Genomic DNA, 26,570 nt, shown 5'->3' on the forward strand with positions numbered 1-26,570 from the left:
TTCACGACAGGATTTCGGCTTTAAAAAAGTCGAACATTTTCATGAAGTATTTCAGCTTCAAAAAAGTTGAAAATTTTCATGAAAAGATTTCGGCTACAAAAAAGTTGAAAATTTTCATGAAAAGATTTCGGCTTCAAAAAAGTTGAAAATTTTCATGAAAAGATTTCGACTTCAAAAAAGTTGAAAATTTTCACGACAGGATTTTGGCTTTAAAAAAGTCGAACATTTTCATGAAGTATTTCAGCTTCAAAAAAGTTGAAAATTTTCATGAAAAGATTTCGGCTACAAAAAAGTTGAAAATTTTCATGAAAAGATTTCGGCTTCAAAAAAGTTGAAAATTTTCACGACAGGATTTCGGCTTTAAAAAAGTCGAACGTTTTCATGAAGTATTTCGGCTTCAAAAAAGTCGAACATTTTCATGAAGTATTTCGGATTCAAAAAAGTTGAAAATTTTCACGACAGGATTTCAGCTTCAAAAAAATCGAACATTTTCATGAAGTATTTCGGCTTCAAAAAAGTTGAACATTTTCATGAAGTATTTCAGCTTCAAAAAAGTTGAAAATTTTCATGAAAAGATTTCGGCTACAAAAAAGTTGAAAATTTTCACGACAGGATTTCGGCTTTAAAAAAGTCGAACGTTTTCATGAAGTATTTCGGCTTCAAAAAAGTCGAACATTTTCATGAAGTATTTCGGCTTCAAAAAAGTTGAACATTTTCATGAAGTATTTGGGCTTCAAAAAGGTTGAAAATTTTCACGACAGGATTTCAGCTTCAAAAAAGTCGAACATTTTCATGAAGTATTTCGGCTTCAAAAAAGTTGAAAATTTTCATGAAGTATTTGGGCTTCAAAAAAGTTGAAAATTTTCACGACAGGATTTCGGCTTTAAAAAAGTCGAACATTTTCATGAAGTATTTCAGCTTCAAAAAAGTCGAACATTTTCATGAAGTATTTCAGCTTCAAAAAAGTTGAAAATTTTCTTGAAAAGATTTCGGTTTCAAAAAAGTTGAAAATTTTCACGACAGGATTTCGGCTTTAAAAAAGTCGAACATTTTCATGAAGTATTTCAGCTTCAAAAAAGTTGAAAATTTTCATGAAAAGATTTCGGCTACAAAAAAGTTGAAAATTTTCATGAAAAGATTTCGGCTTCAAAAAAGTTGAAAATTTTCATGAAAAGATTTCGACTTCAAAAAAGTTGAAAATTTTCACGACAGGATTTTGGCTTTAAAAAAGTCGAACATTTTCATGAAGTATTTCAGCTTCAAAAAAGTTGAAAATTTTCATGAAAAGATTTCGGCTACAAAAAAGTTGAAAATTTTCATGAAAAGATTTCGGCTTCAAAAAAGTTGAAAGTTTTCACGACAGGATTTCGGCTTTAAAAAAGTCGAACGTTTTCATGAAGTATTTCGGCTTCAAAAAAGTCGAACATTTTCATGAAGTATTTCGGATTCAAAAAAGTTGAAAATTTTCACGACAGGATTTCGGCTTTAAAAAAGTCGAACATTTTCATGAAAAGATTTCGGCTACAAAGAAGTTGAAAATTTTCATGAAAAGATTTCGGCTTCAAAAAAGTTGAAAATTTTCACGAAAAGATTTCGGCTTCAAAAAAGTTGAAAATTTTCATGAAAAGATTTCGGTTTCAAAAAAGTTGAAAATTTTCACGACAGGATTTCGGCTTTAAAAAAGTCGAACATTTTCATGAAATATTTCAGCTTCAAAAAAGTTGAAAATTTTCATGAAAAGATTTCGGCTACAAAAAAGTTGAAAATTTTCATGAAAAGATTTCGGCTTCAAAAAAGTTGAAAATTTTCACGACAGGATTTCGGCTTTAAAAAAGTCGAACGTTTTCATGAAGTATTTCGGATTCAAAAAAGTTGAAAATTTTCATGAAAAGATTTTGGCTTCAAAAAAGCTGAAAATTTTCATGAAAAGATTTCGGCTTCAAAAAAGTTGAAAATTTTCACGACAGGATTTCGGCTTTAAAAAAGTTGAACATTTTCATGAAGTATTTGGGCTTCAAAAAAGTTGAAAATTTTCATGAAAAGATTTCGGCTTCAAAAAAGTTGAAAATTTTCACGACAGGATTTCGGCTTTAAAAAAGTCGAACATTTTCATGAAGTATTTCAGCTTCAAAAAAGTTGAAAATTTTAATGAAAAGATTTCGGTTTCAAAAAAGTTGAAAATTTTCACGACAGGATTTCGGCTTTAAAAAAGTCGAACATTTTCATGAAGTATTTCAGCTTCAAAAAAGTTGAAAATTTTCATGAAAAGATTTCGGCTACAAAAAAGTTGAAAATTTTCATGAAAAGATTTCGGCTTCAAAAAAGTTGAAAATTTTCACGACAGGATTTCGGCTTTAAAAAAGTCGAACGTTTTCATGAAGTATTTGGGCTTCAAAAAAGTCGAACATTTTCATGAAGTATTTGGGCTTCAAAAAAGTTGAAAATTTTCACGACAGGATTTCGGCTTTAAAAAAGTCGAACATTTTCATGAAGTATTTCAGCTTCAAAAAAGTTGAAAATTTTCATGAAAAGATTTCGGCTACAAAAAAGTTGAAAATTTTCATGAAAAGATTTCGGCTTCAAAAAAGTTGAAAATTTTCATGAAAAGATTTCGACTTCAAAAAAGTTGAAAATTTTCACGACAGGATTTTGGCTTTAAAAAAGTCGAACATTTTCATGAAGTATTTCAGCTTCAAAAAAGTTGAAAATTTTCATGAAAAGATTTCGGCTACAAAAAAGTTAAAAATTTTCATGAAAAGATTTCGGCTTCAAAAAAGTTGAAAATGTTCACGACAGGATTTCGGCTTTAAAAAAGTCGAACGTTTTCATGAAGTATTTCAGCTTCAAAAAAGTTTAAAATTTTCATGAAAAGATTTCGGCTTCAAAAAAGTTGAAAATTTTCATGAAAAGATTTCGGCTTCAAAAAAGTTGAAAATTTTCACGACAGGATTTCGGCTTTAAAAAAGTCGAACATTTTCATGAAGTATTTCAGCTTCAAAAAAGTTGAAAATTTTCATGAAAAGATTTCGGTTTCAAAAAAGTTGAAAATTTTCACGACAGGATTTCGGCTTTAAAAAAGTCGAACATTTTCATGAAATATTTCAGCTTCAAAAAAGTTGAAAATTTTCATGAAAAGATTTCGGCTACAAAAAAGTTGAAAATTTTCATGAAAAGATTTCGGCTTCAAAAAAGTTGAAAATTTTCACGACAGGATTTCGGCTTTAAAAAAGTCGAACGTTTTCATGAAGTATTTGGGCTTCAAAAAAGTCGAACATTTTCATGAAGTATTTGGGCTTCAAAAAAGTTGAAAATTTTCACGACAGGATTTCGGCTTTAAAAAAGTCGAACATTTTCATGAAGTATTTCAGCTTCAAAAAAGTTGAAAATTTTCATGAAAAGATTTCGGCTACAAAAAAGTTGAAAATTTTCATGAAAAGATTTCGGCTTCAAAAAAGTTGAAAATTTTCATGAAAAGATTTCGACTTCAAAAAAGTTGAAAATTTTCACGACAGGATTTTGGCTTTAAAAAAGTCGAACATTTTCATGAAGTATTTCAGCTTCAAAAAAGTTGAAAATTTTCATGAAAAGATTTCGGCTACAAAAAAGTTGAAAATTTTCATGAAAAGATTTCGGCTTCAAAAAAGTTGAAAATGTTCACGACAGGATTTCGGCTTTAAAAAAGTCGAACGTTTTCATGAAGTATTTCAGCTTCAAAAAAGTTTAAAATTTTCATGAAAAGATTTCGGCTTCAAAAAAGTTGAAAATTTTCACTACAGGATTTCGACTTTAAAAAAGTCGAACATTTTCATGAAGTATTTCAGCTTCAAAAAAGTTGAAAATTTTCATGAAAAGATTTCGGCTTCAAAAAAGTTGAAAATTTTCATGAAAAGATTTCGGCTTCAAAAAAGTTTAAAATTTTCACGACAGGATTTCGGCTTTAAAAAAGTCGAACATTTTCATGAAAAGATTTCGGCTTCAAAAAAGTTGAAAATTTTCACGACAGGATTTCGGCTTTAAAAAAGTCGAACATTTTCATGAAATATTTCAGCTTCAAAAAAGTTGAAAATTTTCATGAAAAGATTTCGGCTACAAAAAAGTTGAAAATTTTCATGAAAAGATTTCGGCTTCAAAAAAGTTGAAAATTTTCACGACAGGATTTCGGCTTTAAAAAAGTCGAACGTTTTCATGAAGTATTTGGGCTTCAAAAAAGTCGAACATTTTCATGAAGTATTTGGGCTTCAAAAAAGTTGAAAATTTTCACGACAGGATTTCGGCTTTAAAAAAGTCGAACATTTTCATGAAGTATTTCAGCTTCAAAAAAGTTGAAAATTTTCATGAAAAGATTTCGGCTACAAAAAAGTTGAAAATTTTCATGAAAAGATTTCGGCTTCAAAAAAGTTGAAAATTTTCATGAAAAGATTTCGACTTCAAAAAAGTTGAAAATTTTCACGACAGGATTTTGGCTTTAAAAAAGTCGAACATTTTCATGAAGTATTTCAGCTTCAAAAAAGTTGAAAATTTTCATGAAAAGATTTCGGCTACAAAAAAGTTGAAAATTTTCATGAAAAGATTTCGGCTTCAAAAAAGTTGAAAATGTTCACGACAGGATTTCGGCTTTAAAAAAGTCGAACGTTTTCATGAAGTATTTCAGCTTCAAAAAAGTTTAAAATTTTCATGAAAAGATTTCGGCTTCAAAAAAGTTGAAAATTTTCATGAAAAGATTTCGGCTTTAAAAAAGTTGAAAATTTTCACGACAGGATTTCGACTTTAAAAAAGTCGAACATTTTCATGAAGTATTTCAGCTTCAAAAAAGTTGAAAATTTTCATGAAAAGATTTCGGCTTCAAAAAAGTTGAAAATTTTCATGAAAAGATTTCGGCTTCAAAAAAGTTGAAAATTTTCACGACAGGATTTCGGCTTTAAAAAAGTCGAACATTTTCATGAAGTATTTCAGCTTCAAAAAAGTTGAAAATTTTCATGAAAAGATTTCGGTTTCAAAAAAGTTGAAAATTTTCATGAAAAGATTTCAGCTTCAAAAAAGTTGAAAATTTTCATGAAAAGATTTCGGCTACAAAAAAGTTGAAAATTTTCATGAAAAGATTTCGGCTTCAAAAAAGTTGAAAATTTTCATGAAAAGATTTCGACTTCAAAAAAGTTGAAAATTTTCACGACAGGATTTTGGCTTTAAAAAAGTCGAACATTTTCATGAAGTATTTCAGCTTCAAAAAAGTTGAAAATTTTCATGAAAAGATTTCGGCTACAAAAAAGTTGAAAATTTTCATGAAAAGATTTCGGCTTCAAAAAAGTTGAAAATTTTCATGAAAAGATTTCGGCTTCAAAAAAGTTGAAAATTTTCACGACAGGATTTCGGCTTTAAAAAAGTCGAACATTTTCATGAAGTATTTCAGCTTCAAAAAAGTTGAAAATTTTCATGAAAAGATTTCGGTTTCAAAAAAGTTGAAAATTTTCATGAAAAGATTTCAGCTTCAAAAAAGTTGAAAATTTTCATGAAAAGATTTCGGCTACAAAAAAGTTGAAAATTTTCATGAAAAGATTTCGGCTTCAAAAAAGTTGAAAATTTTCATGAAAAGATTTCGACTTCAAAAAAGTTGAAAATTTTCACGACAGGATTTTGGCTTTAAAAAAGTCGAACATTTTCATGAAGTATTTCAGCTTCAAAAAAGTTGAAAATTTTCATGAAAAGATTTCGGCTACAAAAAAGTTGAAAATTTTCATGAAAAGATTTCGGCTTCAAAAAAGTTGAAAATGTTCACGACAGGATTTCGGCTTTAAAAAAGTCGAACGTTTTCATGAAGTATTTCAGCTTCAAAAAAGTTTAAAATTTTCATGAAAAGATTTCGGCTTCAAAAAAGTTGAAAATTTTCATGAAAAGATTTCGGCTTCAAAAAAGTTGAAAATGTTCACGACAGGATTTCGGCTTTAAAAAAGTCGAACGTTTTCATGAAGTATTTCAGCTTCAAAAAAGTTTAAAATTTTCATGAAAAGATTTCGGCTTCAAAAAAGTTGAAAATTTTCATGAAAAGATTTCGGCTTCAAAAAAGTTGAAAATTTTCACGACAGGATTTCGGCTTTAAAAAAGTCGAACATTTTCATGAAATATTTCAGCTTCAAAAAAGTTGAAAATTTTCATGAAAAGATTTCGGCTACAAAAAAGTTGAAAATTTTCATGAAAAGATTTCGGCTTCAAAAAAGTTGAAAATTTTCATGAAAAGATTTCGGCTACAAAAAAGTTGAAAATTTTCATGAAAAGATTTCGGCTTCAAAAAAGTTGAAAATTTTCATGAAAAGATTTCGACTTCAAAAAAGTTGAAAATTTTCACGACAGGATTTTGGCTTTAAAAAAGTCGAACATTTTCATGAAGTATTTCAGCTTCAAAAAAGTTGAAAATTTTCATGAAAAGATTTCGGCTACAAAAAAGTTGAAAATTTTCATGAAAAGATTTCGGCTTCAAAAAAGTTGAAAATGTTCATGACAGGATTTCGGCTTTAAAAAAGTCGAACGTTTTCATGAAGTATTTCAGCTTCAAAAAAGTTTAAAATTTTCATGAAAAGATTTCGGCTTCAAAAAAGTTGAAAATTTTCATGAAAAGATTTCGGCTTCAAAAAAGTTGAAAATGTTCACGACAGGATTTCGGCTTTAAAAAAGTCGAACGTTTTCATGAAGTATTTCAGCTTCAAAAAAGTTTAAAATTTTCATGAAAAGATTTCGGCTTCAAAAAAGTTGAAAATTTTCATGAAAAGATTTCGGCTTCAAAAAAGTTGAAAATTTTCACGACAGGATTTCGGCTTTAAAAAAGTCGAACATTTTCATGAAATATTTCAGCTTCAAAAAAGTTGAAAATTTTCATGAAAAGATTTCGGCTACAAAAAAGTTGAAAATTTTCATGAAAAGATTTCGGCTTCAAAAAAGTTGAAAATTTTCACGACAGGATTTCGGCTTTAAAAAAGTCGAACGTTTTCATGAAGTATTTGGGCTTCAAAAAAGTCGAACATTTTCATGAAGTATTTGGGCTTCAAAAAAGTTGAAAATTTTCACGACAGGATTTCGGCTTTAAAAAAGTCGAACATTTTCATGAAGTATTTCAGCTTCAAAAAAGTTGAAAATTTTCATGAAAAGATTTCGGCTACAAAAAAGTTGAAAATTTTCATGAAAAGATTTCGGCTTCAAAAAAGTTGAAAATTTTCATGAAAAGATTTCGACTTCAAAAAAGTTGAAAATTTTCACGACAGGATTTTGGCTTTAAAAAAGTCGAACATTTTCATGAAGTATTTCAGCTTCAAAAAAGTTGAAAATTTTCATGAAAAGATTTCGGCTTCAAAAAAGTTGAAAATTTTCACGACAGGATTTCGACTTTAAAAAAGTCGAACATTTTCATGAAGTATTTCAGCTTCAAAAAAGTTGAAAATTTTCATGAAAAGATTTCGGCTTCAAAAAAGTTGAAAATTTTCATGAAAAGATTTCGGCTTCAAAAAAGTTTAAAATTTTCACGACAGGATTTCGGCTTTAAAAAAGTCGAACATTTTCATGAAGTATTTCAGCTTCAAAAAAGTTGAAAATTTTCATGAAAAGATTTCGGTTTCAAAAAAGTTGAAAATTTTCATGAAAAGAATTCAGCTTCAAAAAAGTTGAAAATTTTCATGAAAAGATTTCGGCTTCAAAAAAGTTGAAAATGTTCACGACAGGATTTCGGCTTTAAAAAAGTCGAACGTTTTCATGAAGTATTTCAGCTTCAAAAAAGTTTAAAATTTTCATGAAAAGATTTCGGCTTCAAAAAAGTTGAAAATTTTCATGAAAAGATTTCGGCTTCAAAAAAGTTGAAAATTTTCACGACAGGATTTCGACTTTAAAAAAGTCGAACATTTTCATGAAGTATTTCAGCTTCAAAAAAGTTGAAAATTTTCATGAAAAGATTTCGGCTTCAAAAAAGTTGAAAATTTTCATGAAAAGATTTCGGCTTCAAAAAAGTTGAAAATTTTCACGACAGGATTTCGGCTTTAAAAAAGTCGAACATTTTCATGAAGTATTTCAGCTTCAAAAAAGTTGAAAATTTTCATGAAAAGATTTCGGTTTCAAAAAAGTTGAAAATTTTCATGAAAAGATTTCAGCTTCAAAAAAGTTGAAAATTTTCATGAAAAGATTTCGGCTACAAAAAAGTTGAAAATTTTCATGAAAAGATTTCGGCTTCAAAAAAGTTGAAAATTTTCATGAAAAGATTTCGACTTCAAAAAAGTTGAAAATTTTCACGACAGGATTTTGGCTTTAAAAAAGTCGAACATTTTCATGAAGTATTTCAGCTTCAAAAAAGTTGAAAATTTTCATGAAAAGATTTCGGCTACAAAAAAGTTGAAAATTTTCATGAAAAGATTTCGGCTTCAAAAAAGTTGAAAATGTTCACGACAGGATTTCGGCTTTAAAAAAGTCGAACGTTTTCATGAAGTATTTCAGCTTCAAAAAAGTTTAAAATTTTCATGAAAAGATTTCGGCTTCAAAAAAGTTGAAAATTTTCATGAAAAGATTTCGGCTTCAAAAAAGTTGAAAATGTTCACGACAGGATTTCGGCTTTAAAAAAGTCGAACGTTTTCATGAAGTATTTCAGCTTCAAAAAAGTTTAAAATTTTCATGAAAAGATTTCGGCTTCAAAAAAGTTGAAAATTTTCATGAAAAGATTTCGGCTTCAAAAAAGTTGAAAATTTTCACGACAGGATTTCGGCTTTAAAAAAGTCGAACATTTTCATGAAGTATTTCAGCTTCAAAAAAGTTGAAAATTTTCATGAAAAGATTTCGGCTTCAAAAAAGTTGAAAATTTTCATGAAAAGATTTCGGCTTCAAAAAAGTTGAAAATTTTCACGACAGGATTTCGGCTTTAAAAAAGTCGAACATTTTCATGAAGTATTTCAGCTTCAAAAAAGTTGAAAATTTTCATGAAAAGATTCCGGTTTCAAAAAAGTTGAAAATTTTCATGAAAAGATTTCAGCTTCAAAAAAGTTGAAAATTTTCATGAAAAGATTTCGGCTACAAAAAAGTTGAAAATTTTCATGAAAAGATTTCGGCTTCAAAAAAGTTGAAAATTTTCATGAAAAGATTTCGACTTCAAAAAAGTTGAAAATTTTCACGACAGGATTTTGGCTTTAAAAAAGTCGAACATTTTCATGAAGTATTTCAGCTTCAAAAAAGTTGAAAATTTTCATGAAAAGATTTCGGCTACAAAAAAGTTGAAAATTTTCATGAAAAGATTTCGGCTTCAAAAAAGTTGAAAATGTTCACGACAGGATTTCGGCTTTAAAAAAGTCGAACGTTTTCATGAAGTATTTCAGCTTCAAAAAAGTTTAAAATTTTCATGAAAAGATTTCGGCTTCAAAAAAGTTGAAAATTTTCATGAAAAGATTTCGGCTTCAAAAAAGTTGAAAATTTTCACGACAGGATTTCGGCTTTAAAAAAGTCGAACATTTTCATGAAGTATTTCAGCTTCAAAAAAGTTGAAAATTTTCATGAAAAGATTTCGGCTACAAAAAAGTTGAAAATTTTCATGAAAAGATTTCGGCTTCAAAAAAGTTGAAAATGTTCACGACAGGATTTCGGCTTTAAAAAAGTCGAACGTTTTCATGAAGTATTTCAGCTTCAAAAAAGTTTAAAATTTTCATGAAAAGATTTCGGCTTCAAAAAAGTTGAAAATTTTCATGAAAAGATTTCGGCTTCAAAAAAGTTGAAAATTTTCACGACAGGATTTCGGCTTTAAAAAAGTCGAACATTTTCATGAAGTATTTCAGCTTCAAAAAAGTTGAAAATTTTCATGAAAAGATTTCGGCTACAAAAAAGTTGAAAATTTTCATGAAAAGATTTCGGCTTCAAAAAAGTTGAAAATTTTCACGACAGGATTTCGGCTTTAAAAAAGTCGAACGTTTTCATGAAGTATTTGGGCTTCAAAAAAGTCGAACATTTTCATGAAGTATTTGGGCTTCAAAAAAGTTGAAAATTTTCACGACAGGATTTCGGCTTTAAAAAAGTCGAACATTTTCATGAAGTATTTCAGCTTCAAAAAAGTTGAAAATTTTCATGAAAAGATTTCGGCTACAAAAAAGTTGAAAATTTTCATGAAAAGATTTCGGCTTCAAAAAAGTTGAAAATTTTCATGAAAAGATTTCGACTTCAAAAAAGTTGAAAATTTTCACGACAGGATTTTGGCTTTAAAAAAGTCGAACATTTTCATGAAGTATTTCAGCTTCAAAAAAGTTGAAAATTTTCATGAAAAGATTTCGGCTACAAAAAAGTTGAAAATTTTCATGAAAAGATTTCGGCTTCAAAAAAGTTGAAAATGTTCACGACAGGATTTCGGCTTTAAAAAAGTCGAACGTTTTCATGAAGTATTTCAGCTTCAAAAAAGTTGAAAATTTTCATGAAAAGATTTCGGCTTCAAAAAAGTTGAAAATTTTCATGAAAAGATTTCGGCTTCAAAAAAGTTGAAAATTTTCACGACAGGATTTCGGCTTTAAAAAAGTCGAACATTTTCATGAAGTATTTCAGCTTCAAAAAAGTTGAAAATTTTCATGAAAAGATTTCGGCTTCAAAAAAGTTGAAAATGTTCACGACAGGATTTCGGCTTTAAAAAAGTCGAACGTTTTCATGAAGTATTTCAGCTTCAAAAAAGTTGAAAATTTTCATGAAAAGATTTCGGCTTCAAAAAAGTTGAAAATTTTCATGAAAAGATTTCGGCTTCAAAAAAGTTGAAAATTTTCACGACAGGATTTCGGCTTTAAAAAAGTCGAACATTTTCATGAAGTATTTCAGCTTCAAAAAAGTTGAAAATTTTCATGAAAAGATTTCGGCTTCAAAAAAGTTGAAAATTTTCACGACAGGATTTCGGCTTTAAAAAAGTCGAACATTTTCATGAAGTATTTCAGCTTCAAAAAAGTTGAAAATTTTCATGAAAAGATTTCGGTTTCAAAAAAGTTGAAAATTTTCACGACAAGATTTCGGCTTTAAAAAAGTCGAACATTTTCATGAAGTATTTCGGATTCAAAAAAGTTGAAAATTTTCATGAAAAGATTTCGGCTACAAAAAAGTTGAAAATTTTCATGAAAAAATTTCGGCTTCAAAAAAGTTGAAAATTTTCACGACAGGATTTCGGCTTTAATAAAGTCGAACATTTTCATGAAGTATTTGGGCTTCATAAAAGTTGAAAATTTTCACCACAGGATTTTGGCTTTAAAAAAGTCGAACATTTTCATGAAGAATTTCAGCTTCAAAAAAGTTGAAAATTTTCATGAAAAGATTTCGGTTTCAAAAAAGTTGAAAATTTTCACGACAGGATTTCGGCTTTAAAAAAGTCGAACATTTTCATGAAGTATTTCAGCTTCAAAAAAGTTGAAAATTTTCATGAAAAGATTTCGGCTACAAAAAAGTTGAAAATTTTCATGAAAAGATTTCGGCTTCAAAAAAGTTGAAAATTTTCACGACAGGATTTCGGCTTTAAAAAAGTCGAACGTTTTCATGAAGTATTTGGGCTTCAAAAAAGTCGAACATTTTCATGAAGTATTTGGGCTTCAAAAAAGTTGAAAATTTTCACGACAGGATTTCGGCTTTAAAAAAGTCGAACATTTTCATGAAGTATTTCAGCTTCAAAAAAGTTGAAAATTTTCATGAAAAGATTTCGGCTACAAAAAAGTTGAAAATTTTCATGAAAAGATTTCGGCTTCAAAAAAGTTGAAAATTTTCATGAAAAGATTTCGACTTCAAAAAAGTTGAAAATTTTCACGACAGGATTTTGGCTTTAAAAAAGTCGAACATTTTCATGAAGTATTTCAGCTTCAAAAAAGTTGAAAATTTTCATGAAAAGATTTCGGCTACAAAAAAGTTGAAAATTTTCATGAAAAGATTTCGGCTTCAAAAAAGTTGAAAATGTTCACGACAGGATTTCGGCTTTAAAAAAGTCGAACGTTTTCATGAAGTATTTCAGCTTCAAAAAAGTTGAAAATTTTCATGAAAAGATTTCGGCTTCAAAAAAGTTGAAAATTTTCATGAAAAGATTTCGGCTTCAAAAAAGTTGAAAATTTTCACGACAGGATTTCGGCTTTAAAAAAGTCGAACATTTTCATGAAGTATTTCAGCTTCAAAAAAGTTGAAAATTTTCATGAAAAGATTTCGGCTTCAAAAAAGTTGAAAATTTTCATGAATAGATTTCGGCTTCAAAAAAGTTGAAAATTTTCACGACAGGATTTCGGCTTTAATAAAGTCGAACATTTTCATGAAGTATTTGGGCTTCATAAAAGTTGAAAATTTTCACCACAGGATTTTGGCTTTAAAAAAGTCGAACATTTTCATGAAGAATTTGGGCTTCAAAAAAGTTGAAAATTTTCATGAAAAGATTTCGGCTTCAAAAAAGTTGAAAATTTTCATGAAAAGATTTCGGCTTCAAAAAAGTTGAAAATTTTCACGACAGGATTTCGGCTTTAAAAAAGTCGAACATTTTCATGAAGTATTTCAGCTTCAAAAAAGTTTAAAATTTTCATGAAAAGATTTCGGCTTCAAAAAAGTTGAAAATTTTCACGACAGGATTTCGGCTTTAAAAAAGTCGAACATTTTCATGAAGTATTTCAGCTTCAAAAAAGTAGAACATTTTCATGAAGTATTTGGGCTTCAAAAAAGTTGAAAATTTTCACGACAGGATTTCAGCTTCAAAAAAGTCGAACATTTTCATGAAGTATTTCGGCTTCAAAAAAGTTGAACATTTTCATGAAGTATTTCAGCTTCAAAAAAGTTGAAAATTTTCATGAAAAGATTTCGGCTACAAAAAAGTTGAAAATTTTCACGACAGGATTTCGGCTTTAAAAAAGTCGAACGTTTTCATGAAGTATTTCGGCTTCAAAAAAGTCGAACATTTTCATGAAGTATTTCGGCTTCAAAAAAGTTGAACATTTTCATGAAGTATTTGGGCTTCAAAAAGGTTGAAAATTTTCACGAAAGGATTTCAGCTTCAAAAAAGTCGAACATTTTCATGAAGTATTTCGGCTTCAAAAAAGTTGAAAATTTTCATGAAGTATTTGGGCTTCAAAAAAGTTGAAAATTTTCACGACAGGATTTCGGCTTTAAAAAAGTCGAACATTTTCATGAAGTATTTCAGCTTAAAAAAAGTTGAAAATTTTCATGAAAAGATTTCGGCTACAAAAAAGTTGAAAATTTTAATGAAAAGATTTCGGCTTCAAAAAAGTTGAAAATTTTCATGAAAAGATTTCGACTTCAAAAAAGTTGAAAATTTTCACGACAGGATTTTGGCTTTAAAAAAGTCGAACATTTTCATGAAGTATTTCAGCTTCAAAAAAGTTGAAAATTTTCATGAAAAGATTTCGGCTACAAAAAAGTTGAAAATTTTCATGAAAAGATTTCGGCTTCAAAAAAGTTGAAAATTTTCACGACAGGATTTCGGCTTTAAAAAAGTCGAACGTTTTCATGAAGTATTTCGGCTTCAAAAAAGTCGAACATTTTCATGAAGTATTTCGGATTCAAAAAAGTTGAAAATTTTCACGACAGGATTTCGGCTTTAAAAAAGTCGAACGTTTTCATGAAGTATTTCAGCTTCAAAAAAGTTTAAAATTTTCATGAAAAGATTTCGGCTTCAAAAAAGTTGAAAATTTTCATGAAAAGATTTCGGCTTCAAAAAAGTTGAAAATTTTCACGACAGGATTTCGGCTTTAAAAAAGTCGAACATTTTCATGAAGTATTTCAGCTTCAAAAAAGTTGAAAATTTTCATGAAAAGATTTCGGTTTCAAAAAAGTTGAAAATTTTCACGACAGGATTTCGGCTTTAAAAAAGTCGAACGTTTTCATGAAGTATTTCAGCTTCAAAAAAGTTGAAAATTTTCATGAAAAGATTTCGGCTACAAAAAAGTTGAAAATTTTCATGAAAAGATTTCGGCTTCAAAAAAGTTGAAAATGTTCACGACAGGATTTCGGCTTTAAAAAAGTCGAACGTTTTCATGAAGTATTTCAGCTTCAAAAAAGTTTAAAATTTTCATGAAAAGATTTCGGCTTCAAAAAAGTTGAAAATTTTCATGAAAAGATTTCGGCTTCAAAAAAGTTGAAAATTTTCACGACAGGATTTCGGCTTTAAAAAAGTCGAACATTTTCATGAAGTATTTCAGCTTCAAAAAAGTTGAAAATTTTCATGAAAAGATTTCGGCTACAAAAAAGTTGAAAATTTTCATGAAAAGATTTCGGCTTCAAAAAAGTTGAAAATTTTCACGACAGGATTTCGGCTTTAAAAAAGTCGAACGTTTTCATGAAGTATTTGGGCTTCAAAAAAGTCGAACATTTTCATGAAGTATTTGGGCTTCAAAAAAGTTGAAAATTTTCACGACAGGATTTCGGCTTTAAAAAAGTCGAACATTTTCATGAAGTATTTCAGCTTCAAAAAAGTTGAAAATTTTCATGAAAAGATTTCGGCTACAAAAAAGTTGAAAATTTTCATGAAAAGATTTCGGCTTCAAAAAAGTTGAAAATTTTCATGAAAAGATTTCGACTTCAAAAAAGTTGAAAATTTTCACGACAGGATTTTGGCTTTAAAAAAGTCGAACATTTTCATGAAGTATTTCAGCTTCAAAAAAGTTGAAAATTTTCATGAAAAGATTTCGGCTACAAAAAAGTTGAAAATTTTCATGAAAAGATTTCGGCTTCAAAAAAGTTGAAAATTTTCACGACAGGATTTCGGCTTTAAAAAAGTCGAACATTTTCATGAAGTATTTCAGCTTCAAAAAAGTTGAAAATTTTCATGAAAAGATTTCGGTTTCAAAAAAGTTGAAAATTTTCACGACAGGATTTCGGCTTTAAAAAAGTCGAACATTTTCATGAAGTATTTCAGCTTCAAAAAAGTTGAAAATTTTCATGAAAAGATTTCGGCTACAAAAAAGTTGAAAATTTTCATGAAAAGATTTCGGCTTCAAAAAAGTTGAAAATTTTCACGACAGGATTTCGGCTTTAAAAAAGTCGAACGTTTTCATGAAGTATTTGGGCTTCAAAAAAGTTGAAAATGTTCACGACAGGATTTCGGCTTTAAAAAAGTCGAACGTTTTCATGAAGTATTTCAGCTTCGAAAAAGTTGAAAATTTTCATGAAAAGATTTCGGCTACAAAAAAGTTGAAAATTTTCACGACAGGATTTCGGCTTTAAAAAAGTCGAACATTTTCATGAAGTATTTCAGCTTCAAAAAAGTTGAAAATTTTCATGAAAAGATTTCGGTTTCAAAAAAGTTGAAAATTTTCACGACAGGATTTCGGCTTTAAAAAAGTCGAACATTTTCATGAAGTATTTCAGCTTCAAAAAAGTTGAAAATTTTCATGAAAAGATTTCGGCTACAAAAAAGTTGAAAATTTTCATGAAAAGATTTCGGCTTCAAAAAAGTTGAAAATTTTCACGACAGGATTTCGGCTTTAAAAAAGTCGAACGTTTTCATGAAGTATTTGGGCTTCAAAAAAGTCGAACATTTTCATGAAGTATTTGGGCTTCAAAAAAGTTGAAAATTTTCACGACAGGATTTCGGCTTTAAAAAAGTCGAACATTTTCATGAAGTATTTCAGCTTCAAAAAAGTTGAAAATTTTCATGAAAAGATTTCGGCTACAAAAAAGTTGAAAATTTTCATGAAAAGATTTCGGCTTCAAAAAAGTTGAAAATTTTCATGAAAAGATTTCGACTTCAAAAAAGTTGAAAATTTTCACGACAGGATTTTGGCTTTAAAAAAGTCGAACATTTTCATGAAGTATTTCAGCTTCAAAAAAGTTGAAAATTTTCATGAAAAGATTTCGGCTACAAAAAAGTTGAAAATTTTCATGAAAAGATTTCGGCTTCAAAAAAGTTGAAAATTTTCACGACAGGATTTCGGCTTTAAAAAAGTCGAACATTTTCATGAAGTATTTCAGCTTCAAAAAAGTTGAAAATTTTCATGAAAAGATTTCGGTTTCAAAAAAGTTGAAAATTTTCACGACAGGATTTCGGCTTTAAAAAAGTCGAACATTTTCATGAAGTATTTCAGCTTCAAAAAAGTTGAAAATTTTCATGAAAAGATTTCGGCTACAAAAAAGTTGAAAATTTTCATGAAAAGATTTCGGCTTCAAAAAAGTTGAAAATTTTCACGACAGGATTTCGGCTTTAAAAAAGTCGAACGTTTTCATGAAGTATTTGGGCTTCAAAAAAGTTGAAAATGTTCACGACAGGATTTCGGCTTTAAAAAAGTCGAACGTTTTCATGAAGTATTTCAGCTTCGAAAAAGTTGAAAATTTTCATGAAAAGATTTCGGCTACAAAAAAGTTGAAAATTTTCACGACAGGATTTCGGCTTTAAAAAAGTCGAACATTTTCATGAAGTATTTCAGCTTCAAAAAAGTTGAAAATTTTCATGAAAAGATTTCGGTTTCAAAAAAGTTGAAAATTTTCACGACAGGATTTCGGCTTTAAAAAAGTCGAACATTTTCATGAAGTATTTCAGCTTCAAAAAAGTTGAAAATTTTCATGAAAAGATTTCGGCTACAAAAAAGTTGAAAATTTTCATGAAAAGATTTCGGCTTCAAAAAAGTTGAAAATTTTCACGACAGGATTTCGGCTTTAAAAAAGTCGAACGTTTTCATGAAGTATTTGGGCTTCAAAAAAGTCGAACATTTTCATGAAGTATTTGGGCTTCAAAAAAGTTGAAAATTTTCACGACAGGATTTCGGCTTTAAAAAAGTCGAACATTTTCATGAAGTATTTCAGCTTCAAAAAAGTTGAAAATTTTCATGAAAAGATTTCGGCTACAAAAAAGTTGAAAATTTTCATGAAAAGATTTCGGCTTCAAAAAAGTTGAAAATTTTCATGAAAAGATTTCGACTTCAAAAAAGTTGAAAATTTTCACGACAGGATTTTGGCTTTAAAAAAGTCGAACATTTTCATGAAGTATTTCAGCTTCAAAAAAGTTGAAAATTTTCATGAAAAGATTTCGGCTACAAAAAAGTTGAAAATTTTCATGAAAAGATTTCGGCTTCAAAAAAGTTGAAAATGTTCACGACAGGATTTCGGCTTTAAAAAAGTCGAACGTTTTCATGAAGTATTTCAGCTTCAAAAAAGTTTAAAATTTTCATGAAAAGATTTCGGCTTCAAAAAAGTTGAAAATTTTCATGAAAAGATTTCGGCTTCAAAAAAGTTGAAAATTTTCACGACAGGATTTCGACTTTAAAAAAGTCGAACATTTTCATGAAGTATTTCAGCTTCAAAAAAGTTGAAAATTTTCATGAAAAGATTTCGGCTTCAAAAAAGTTGAAAATTTTCATGAAAAGATTTCGGCTTCAAAAAAGTTGAAAATTTTCACGACAGGATTTCGGCTTTAAAAAAGTCGAACATTTTCATGAAGTATTTCAGCTTCAAAAAAGTTGAAAATTTTCATGAAAAGATTTCGGTTTCAAAAAAGTTGAAAATTTTCATGAAAAGATTTCAGCTTCAAAAAAGTTGAAAATTTTCATGAAAAGATTTCGGCTTCAAAAAAGTTGAAAATGTTCACGACAGGATTTCGGCTTTAAAAAAGTCGAACGTTTTCATGAAGTATTTCAGCTTCAAAAAAGTTTAAAATTTTCATGAAAAGATTTCGGCTTCAAAAAAGTAGAAAATTTTCATGAAAAGATTTCGGCTTCAAAAAAGTTGAAAATTTTCACGACAGGATTTCGACTTTAAAAAAGTCGAACATTTTCATGAAGTATTTCAGCTTCAAAAAAGTTGAACATTTTCATGAAAAGATTTCGGCTTCAAAAAAGTTGAAAATTTTCATGAAAAGATTTCGGCTTCAAAAAAGTTGAAAATTTTCACGACAGGATTTCGGCTTTAAAAAAGTCGAACATTTTCATGAAGTATTTCAGCTTCAAAAAAGTTGAAAATTTTCATGAAAAGATTTCGGTTTCAAAAAAGTTGAAAATTTTCATGAAAAGATTTCAGCTTCAAAAAAGTTGAAAATTTTCATGAAAAGATTTCGGCTACAAAAAAGTTGAAAATTTTCATGAAAAGATTTCGGCTTCAAAAAAGTTGAAAATTTTCATGAAAAGATTTCGACTTCAAAAAAGTTGAAAATTTTCACGACAGGATTTTGGCTTTAAAAAAGTCGAACATTTTCATGAAGTATTTCAGCTTCAAAAAAGTTGAAAATTTTCATGAAAAGATTTCGGCTACAAAAAAGTTGAAAATTTTCATGAAAAGATTTCGGCTTCAAAAAAGTTGAAAATGTTCACGACAGGATTTCGGCTTTAAAAAAGTCGAACGTTTTCATGAAGTATTTCAGCTTCAAAAAAGTTTAAAATTTTCATGAAAAGATTTCGGCTTCAAAAAAGTTGAAAATTTTCATGAAAAGATTTCGGCTTCAAAAAAGTTGAAAATTTTCACGACAGGATTTCGGCTTTAAAAAAGTCGAACATTTTCATGAAGTATTTCAGCTTCAAAAAAGTTGAAAATTTTCATGAAAAGATTTCGGTTTCAAAAAAGTTGAAAATTTTCACGACAGGATTTCGGCTTTAAAAAAGTCGAACGTTTTCATGAAGTATTTCAGCTTCAAAAAAGTTGAAAATTTTCATGAAAAGATTTCGGCTACAAAAAAGTTGAAAATTTTCATGAAAAGATTTCGGCTTCAAAAAAGTTGAAAATGTTCACGACAGGATTTCGGCTTTAAAAAAGTCGAACGTTTTCATGAAGTATTTCAGCTTCAAAAAAGTTTAAAATTTTCATGAAAAGATTTCGGCTTCAAAAAAGTTGAAAATTTTCATGAAAAGATTTCGGCTTCAAAAAAGTTGAAAATTTTCACGACAGGATTTCGGCTTTAAAAAAGTCGAACATTTTCATGAAGTATTTCAGCTTCAAAAAAGTTGAAAATTTTCATGAAAAGATTTCGGCTTCAAAAAAGTTGAAAATTTTCATGAAAAGATTTCGGCTTCAAAAAAGTTGAAAATTTTCACGACAGGATTTCGGCTTTAAAAAAGTCGAACATTTTCATGAAGTATTTCAGCTTCAAAAAAGTTGAAAATTTTCATGAAAAGATTTCGGCTTCAAAAAAGTTGAAAATTTTCATGAAAAGATTTCGGCTTCTAAAAAGTTGAAAATTTTCACGACAGGATTTCGGCTTTAAAAAAGTCGAACATTTTCATGAAGTATTTCAGCTTCAAAAAAGTTGAAAATTTTCATGAAAAGATTTCGGTTTCAAAAAAGTTGAAAATTTTCACGACAGGATTTCGGCTTTAAAAAAGTCGAACATTTTCATGAAGTATTTCAGCTTCAAAAAAGTTGAAAATTTTCATGAAAAGATTTCGGCTACAAAAAAGTTGAAAATTTTCATGAAAAGATTTCGGCTTCAAAAAAGTTGAAAATTTTCACGACAGGATTTCGGCTTTAAAAAAGTCGAACGTTTTCATGAAGTATTTGGGCTTCAAAAAAGTCGAACATTTTCATGAAGTATTTGGGCTTCAAAAAAGTTGAAAATTTTCACGACAGGATTTCGGCTTTAAAAAAGTCGAACATTTTCATGAAGTATTTCAGCTTCAAAAAAGTTGAAAACTTTCATGAAAAGATTTCGGCTACAAAAAAGTTGAAAATTTTCATGAAAAGATTTCGGCTTCAAAAAAGTTGAAAATTTTCATGAAAAGATTTCGACTTCAAAAAAGTTGAAAATTTTCACGACAGGATTTCGGCTTTAAAAAAGTCGAACATTTTCATGAAGTATTTCAGCTTCAAAAAAGTTGAAAATTTTCATGAAAAGATTTCGGCTACAAAAAAGTTGAAAATTTTCATGAAAGATTTCGGCATCAAAAAAGTTGAAAATTTTCACGACAGGATTTCGGCTTTAAAAAAGTCGAACGTTTTCATGAAGTATTTCGGCTTCAAAAAAGTCGAACATTTTCATGAAGTATTTCGGCTTCAAAAAAGTTGAACATTTTCATGAAGTATTTGGGCTTCAAAAAGGTTGAAAATTTTCACGACAGGATTTCAGCTTCAAAAAAGTTGAAAATTTTCATGAAAAGATTTCGGCTTCAAAAAAGTTGAAAATTTTCACGACAGGATTTCGGCTTTAAAAAAGTCGAACGTTTTCATGAAGTATTTGGGCTTCAAAAAAGTCGAACATTTTCATGAAGTATTTGGGCTTCAAAAAAGTTGAAAATTTTCACGACAGGATTTCGGCTTTAAAAAAGTCGAACATTTTCATGAAGTATTTCAGCTTCAAAAAAGTTGAAAATTTTCATGAAAAGATTTCGGCTACAAAAAAGTTGAAAATTTTCATGAAAAGATTTCGGCTTCAAAAAAGTTGAAAATTTTCATGAAAAGATTTCGACTTCAAAAAAGTTGAAAATTTTCACGACAGGATTTTGGCTTTAAAAAAGTCGAACATTTTCATGAAGTATTTCAGCTTCAAAAAAGTTGAAAATTTTCATGAAAAGATTTCGGCTACAAAAAAGTTGAAAATTTTCATGAAAAGATTTCGGCTTCAAAAAAGTTGAAAATGTTCACGACAGGATTTCGGCTTTAAAAAAGTCGAACGTTTTCATGAAGTATTTCAGCTTCAAAAAAGTTTAAAATTTTCATGAAAAGATTTCGGCTTCAAAAAAGTTGAAAATTTTCATGAAAAGATTTCGGCTTCAAAAAAGTTGAAAATTTTCACGACAGGATTTCGACTTTAAAAAAGTCGAACATTTTCATGAAGTATTTCAGCTTCAAAAAAGTTTAAAATTTTCATGAAAAGATTTCGGCTTCAAAAAAGTTGAAAATTTTCATGAAAAGATTTCGGCTTCAAAAAAGTTGAAAATTTTCACGACAGGATTTCGGCTTTAAAAAAGTCGAACATTTTCATGAAGTATTTCAGCTTCAAAAAAGTTGAAAATTTTCATGAAAAGATTTCGGTTTCAAAAAAGTTGAAAATTTTCATGAAAAGATTTCAGCTTCAAAAAAGTTGAAAATTTTCATGAAAAGATTTCGGCTTCAAAAAAGTTGAAAATGTTCACGACAGGATTTCGGCTTTAAAAAAGTCGAACGTTTTCATGAAGTATTTCAGCTTCAAAAAAGTTTAAAATTTTCATGAAAAGATTTCGGCTTCAAAAAAGTAGAAAATTTTCATGAAAAGATTTCGGCTTCAAAAAAGTTGAAAATTTTCACGACAGGATTTCGACTTTAAAAAAGTCGAACATTTTCATGAAGTATTTCAGCTTCAAAAAAGTTGAAAATTTTCATGAAAAGATTTCGGCTTCAAAAAAGTTGAAAATTTTCATGAAAAGATTTCGGCTTCAAAAAAGTTGAAAATTTTCACGACAGGATTTCGGCTTTAAAAAAGTCGAACATTTTCATGAAGTATTTCAGCTTCAAAAAAGTTGAAAATTTTCATGAAAAGATTTCGGTTTCAAAAAAGTTGAAAATTTTCATGAAAAGATTTCAGCTTCAAAAAAGTTGAAAATTTTCATGAAAAGATTTCGGCTACAAAAAAGTTGAAAATTTTCATGAAAAGATTTCGGCTTCAAAAAAGTTGAAAATTTTCATGAAAAGATTTCGACTTCAAAAAAGTTGAAAATTTTCACGACAGGATTTTGGCTTTAAAAAAGTCGAACATTTTCATGAATTATTTCAGCTTCAAAAAAGTTGAAAATTTTCATGAAAAGATTTCGGCTACAAAAAAGTTGAAAATTTTCATGAAAAGATTTCGGCTACAAAAAAGTTGAAAATTTTCATGAAAAGATTTCGGCTTCAAAAAAGTTGAAAATGTTCACGACAGGATTTCGGCTTTAAAAAAGTCGAACGTTTTCATGAAGTATTTCAGCTTCAAAAAAGTTTAAAATTTTCATGAAAAGATTTCGGCTTCAAAAAAGTTGAAAATTTTCATGAAAAGATTTCGGCTTCAAAAAAGTTGAAAATTTTCACGACAGGATTTCGGCTTTAAAAAAGTCGAACATTTTCATGAAGTATTTCAGCTTCAAAAAAGTTGAAAATTTTCATGAAAAGATTTCGGCTTCAAAAAAGTTGAAAATTTTCATGAAAAGATTTCGGCTTCAAAAAAGTTGAAAATTTTCACGACAGGATTTCGGCTTTAAAAAAGTCGAACATTTTCATGAAGTATTTCAGCTTCAAAAAAGTTGAAAATTTTCATGAAAAGATTTCGGCTTCAAAAAAGTTGAAAATTTTCATGAAAAGATTTCGGCTTCAAAAAAGTTGAAAATTTTCACGACAGGATTTCGGCTTTAAAAAAGTCGAACATTTTCATGAAGTATTTCAGCTTCAAAAAAGTTGAAAATTTTCATGAAAAGATTTCGGTTTCAAAAAAGTTGAAAATTTTCACGACAGGATTTCGGGTTTAAAAAAGTCGAACATTTTCATGAAGTATTTCAGCTTCAAAAAAGTTGAAAATTTTCATGAAAAGATTTCGGCTACAAAAAAGTTGAAAATTTTCATGAAAAGATTTCGGCTTCAAAAAAGTTGAAAATTTTCACGACAGGATTTCGGCTTTAAAAAAGTCGAACGTTTTCATGAAGTATTTGGGCTTCAAAAAAGTCGAACATTTTCATGAAGTATTTGGGCTTCAAAAAAGTTGAAAATTTTCACGACAGGATTTCGGCTTTAAAAAAGTCGAACATTTTCATGAAGTATTTCAGCTTCAAAAAAGTTGAAAACTTTCATGAAAAGATTTCGGCTACAAAAAAGTTGAAAATTTTCATGAAAAGATTTCGGCTTCAAAAAAATTGAAAATTTTCATGAAAAGATTTCGACTTCAAAAAAGTTGAAAATTTTCACGACAGGATTTCGGCTTTAAAAAAGTCGAACATTTTCATGAAGTATTTCAGCTTCAAAAAAGTTGAAAATTTTCATGAAAAGATTTCGGCTACAAAAAAGTTGAAAATTTTCATGAAAGATTTCGGCATCAAAAAAGTTGAAAATTTTCACGACAGGATTTCGGCTTTAAAAAAGTCGAACGTTTTCATGAAGTATTTCGGCTTCAAAAAAGTCGAACATTTTCATGAAGTATTTCGGCTTCAAAAAAGTTGAACATTTTCATGAAGTATTTGGGCTTCAAAAAGGTTGAAAATTTTCACGACAGGATTTCAGCTTCAAAAAAGTTGAACATTTTCATGAAAAGATTTCGGCTTCAAAAAAGTTGAAAATTTTCACGACAGGATTTCGGCTTTAAAAAAGTCGAACGTTTTCATGAAGTATTTGGGCTTCAAAAAAGTCGAACATTTTCATGAAGTATTTGGGCTTCAAAAAAGTTGAAAATTTTCACGACAGGATTTCGGCTTTAAAAAAGTCGAACATTTTCATGAAGTATTTCAGCTTCAAAAAAGTTGAAAATTTTCATGAAAAGATTTCGGCTACAAAAAAGTTGAAAATTTTCATGAAAAGATTTCGGCTTCAAAAAAGTTGAAAATTTTCATGAAAAGATTTCGACTTCAAAAAAGTTGAAAATTTTCACGACAGTATTTTGGCTTTAAAAAAGTCGAACATTTTCATGAAGTATTTCAGCTTCAAAAAAGTTGAAAATTTTCATGAAAAGATTTCGGCTACAAAAAAGTTGAAAATTTTCATGAAAAGATTTCGGCTTCAAAAAAGTTGAAAATGTTCACGACAGGATTTCGGCTTTAAAAAAGTCGAACGTTTTCATGAAGTATTTCAGCTTCAAAAAAGTTTAAAATTTTCATGAAAAGATTTCGGCTTCAAAAAAGTTGAAAATTTTCATGAAAAGATTTCGGCTTCAAAAAAGTTGAAAATTTTCACGACAGGATTTCGACTTTAAAAAAGTCGAACATTTTCATGAAGTATTTCAGCTTCAAAAAAGTTGAAAATTTTCATGAAAAGATTTCGGCTTCAAAAAAGTTGAAAATTTTCATGAAAAGATTTCGGCTTCAAAAAAGTTGAAAATTTTCACGACAGGATTTCGGCTTTAAAAAAGTCGAACATTTTCATGAAGTATTTCAGCTCCAAAAAAGTTGAAAATTTTCATGAAAAGATTTCGGTTTCAAAAAAGTTGAAAATTTTCATGAAAAGATTTCAGCTTCAAAAAAGTTGAAAATTTTCATGAAAAGATTTCGGCTTCAAAAAAGTTGAAAATGTTCACGACAGGATTTCGGCTTTAAAAAAGTCGAACGTTTTCATGAAGTATTTCAGCTTCAAAAAAGTTTAAAATTTTCATGAAAAGATTTCGGCTTCAAAAAAGTAGAAAATTTTCATGAAAAGATTTCGGCTTCAAAAAAGTTGAAAATTTTCACGACAGGATTTCGACTTTAAAAAAGTCGAACATTTTCATGAAGTATTTCAGCTTCAAAAAAGTTGAAAATTTTCATGAAAAGATTTCGGCTTCAAAAAAGTTGAAAATTTTCATGAAAAGATTTCGGCTTCAAAAAAGTTGAAAATTTTCACGACAGGATTTCGACTTTAAAAAAGTCGAACATTTTCATGAAGTATTTCAGCTTCAAAAAAGTTGAAAATTTTCATGAAAAGATTTCGGCTTCAAAAAAGTTGAAAATTTTCATGAAAAGATTTCGGCTTCAAAAAAGTTGAAAATTTTCACGACAGGATTTCGGCTTTAAAAAAGTCGAACATTTTCATGAAGTATTTCAGCTTCAAAAAAGTTGAAAATTTTCATGAAAAGATTTCGGTTTCAAAAAAGTTGAAAATTTTCATGAAAAGATTTCAGCTTCAAAAAAGTTGAAAATTTTCATGAAAAGATTTCGGCTTCAAAAAAGTTGAAAATGTTCACGACAGGATTTCGGCTTTAAAAAAGTCGAACGTTTTCATGAAGTATTTCAGCTTCAAAAAAGTTTAAAATTTTCATGAAAAGATTTCGGCTTCAAAAAAGTAGAAAATTTTCATGAAAAGATTTCGGCTTCAAAAAAGTTGAAAATTTTCACGACAGGATTTCGACTTTAAAAAAGTCGAACATTTTCATGAAGTATTTCAGCTTCAAAAAAGTTGAAAATTTTCATGAAAAGATTTCGGCTTCAAAAAAGTTGAAAATTTTCATGAAAAGATTTCGGCTTCAAAAAAGTTGAAAATTTTCACGACAGGATTTCGGCTTTAAAAAAGTCGAACATTTTCATGAAGTATTTCAGCTTCAAAAAAGTTGAAAATTTTCATGAAAAGATTTCGGTTTCAAAAAAGTTGAAAATTTTCATGAAAAGATTTCAGCTTCAAAAAAGTTGAAAATTTTCATGAAAAGATTTCGGCTACAAAAAAGTTGAAAATTTTCATGAAAAGATTTCGGCTTCAAAAAAGTTGAAAATTTTCATGAAAAGATTTCGAATTCAAAAAAGTTGAAAATTTTCACGACAGGATTTTGGCTTTAAAAAAGTCGAACATTTTCATGAAGTATTTCAGCTTCAAAAAAGTTGAAAATTTTCATGAAAAGATTTCGGCTACAAAAAAGTTGAAAATTTTCATGAAAAGATTTCGGCTTTAAAAAAGTTGAAAATGTTCACGACAGGATTTCGGCTTTAAAAAAGTCGAACGTTTTCATGAAGTATTTCAGCTTCAAAAAAGTTTAAAATTTTCATGAAAAGATTTCGGCTTCAAAAAAGTTGAAAATTTTCATGAAAAGATTTCGGCTTCAAAAAAGTTGAAAATTTTCACGACAGGATTTCGGCTTTAAAAAAGTCGAACATTTTCATGAAGTATTTCAGCTTCAAAAAAGTTGAAAATTTTCATGAAAAGATTTCGGTTTCAAAAAAGTTGAAAATTTTCACGACAGGATTTCGGCTTTAAAAAAGTCGAACGTTTTCATGAAGTATTTCAGCTTCAAAAAAGTTGAAAATTTTCATGAAAAGATTTCGGCTACAAAAAAGTTGAAAATTTTCATGAAAAGATTTCGGCTTCAAAAAAGTTGAAAATGTTCACGACAGGATTTCGGCTTTAAAAAAGTCGAACGTTTTCATGAAGTATTTCAGCTTCAAAAAAGTTTAAAATTTTCATGAAAAGATTTCGGCTTCAAAAAAGTTGAAAATTTTCATGAAAAGATTTCGGCTTCAAAAAAGTTGAAAATTTTCACGACAGGATTTCGGCTTTAAAAAAGTCGAACATTTTCATGAAGTATTTCAGCTTCAAAAAAGTTGAAAATTTTCATGAAAAGATTTCGGCTTCAAAAAAGTTGAAAATTTTCATGAAAAGATTTCGGCTTCAAAAAAGTTGAAAATTTTCACGACAAGATTTCGGCTTTAAAAAAGTCGAACATTTTCATGAAGTATTTCAGCTTCAAAAAAGTTGAAAATTTTCATGAAAAGATTTCGGCTTCAAAAAAGTTGAAAATTTTCATGAAAAGATTTCGGCTTCAAAAAAGTTGAAAATTTTCACGACAGGATTTCGGCTTTAAAAAAGTCGAACATTTTCATGAAGTATTTCAGCTTCAAAAAAGTTGAAAATTTTCATGAAAAGATTTCGGTTTCAAAAAAGTTGAAAATTTTCACGACAGGATTTCGGCTTTAAAAAAGTCGAACATTTTCATGAAGTATTTCATCTTCAAAAAAGTTGAAAATTTTCATGAAAAGATTTCGGCTACAAAAAAGTTGAAAATTTTCATGAAAAGATTTCGGCTTCAA

This window comes from Labrus mixtus, chromosome 8, assembly GCF_963584025.1.
Source record: "Labrus mixtus chromosome 8, fLabMix1.1, whole genome shotgun sequence".
NCBI lineage: Eukaryota > Metazoa > Chordata > Actinopteri > Labriformes > Labridae > Labrus > Labrus mixtus.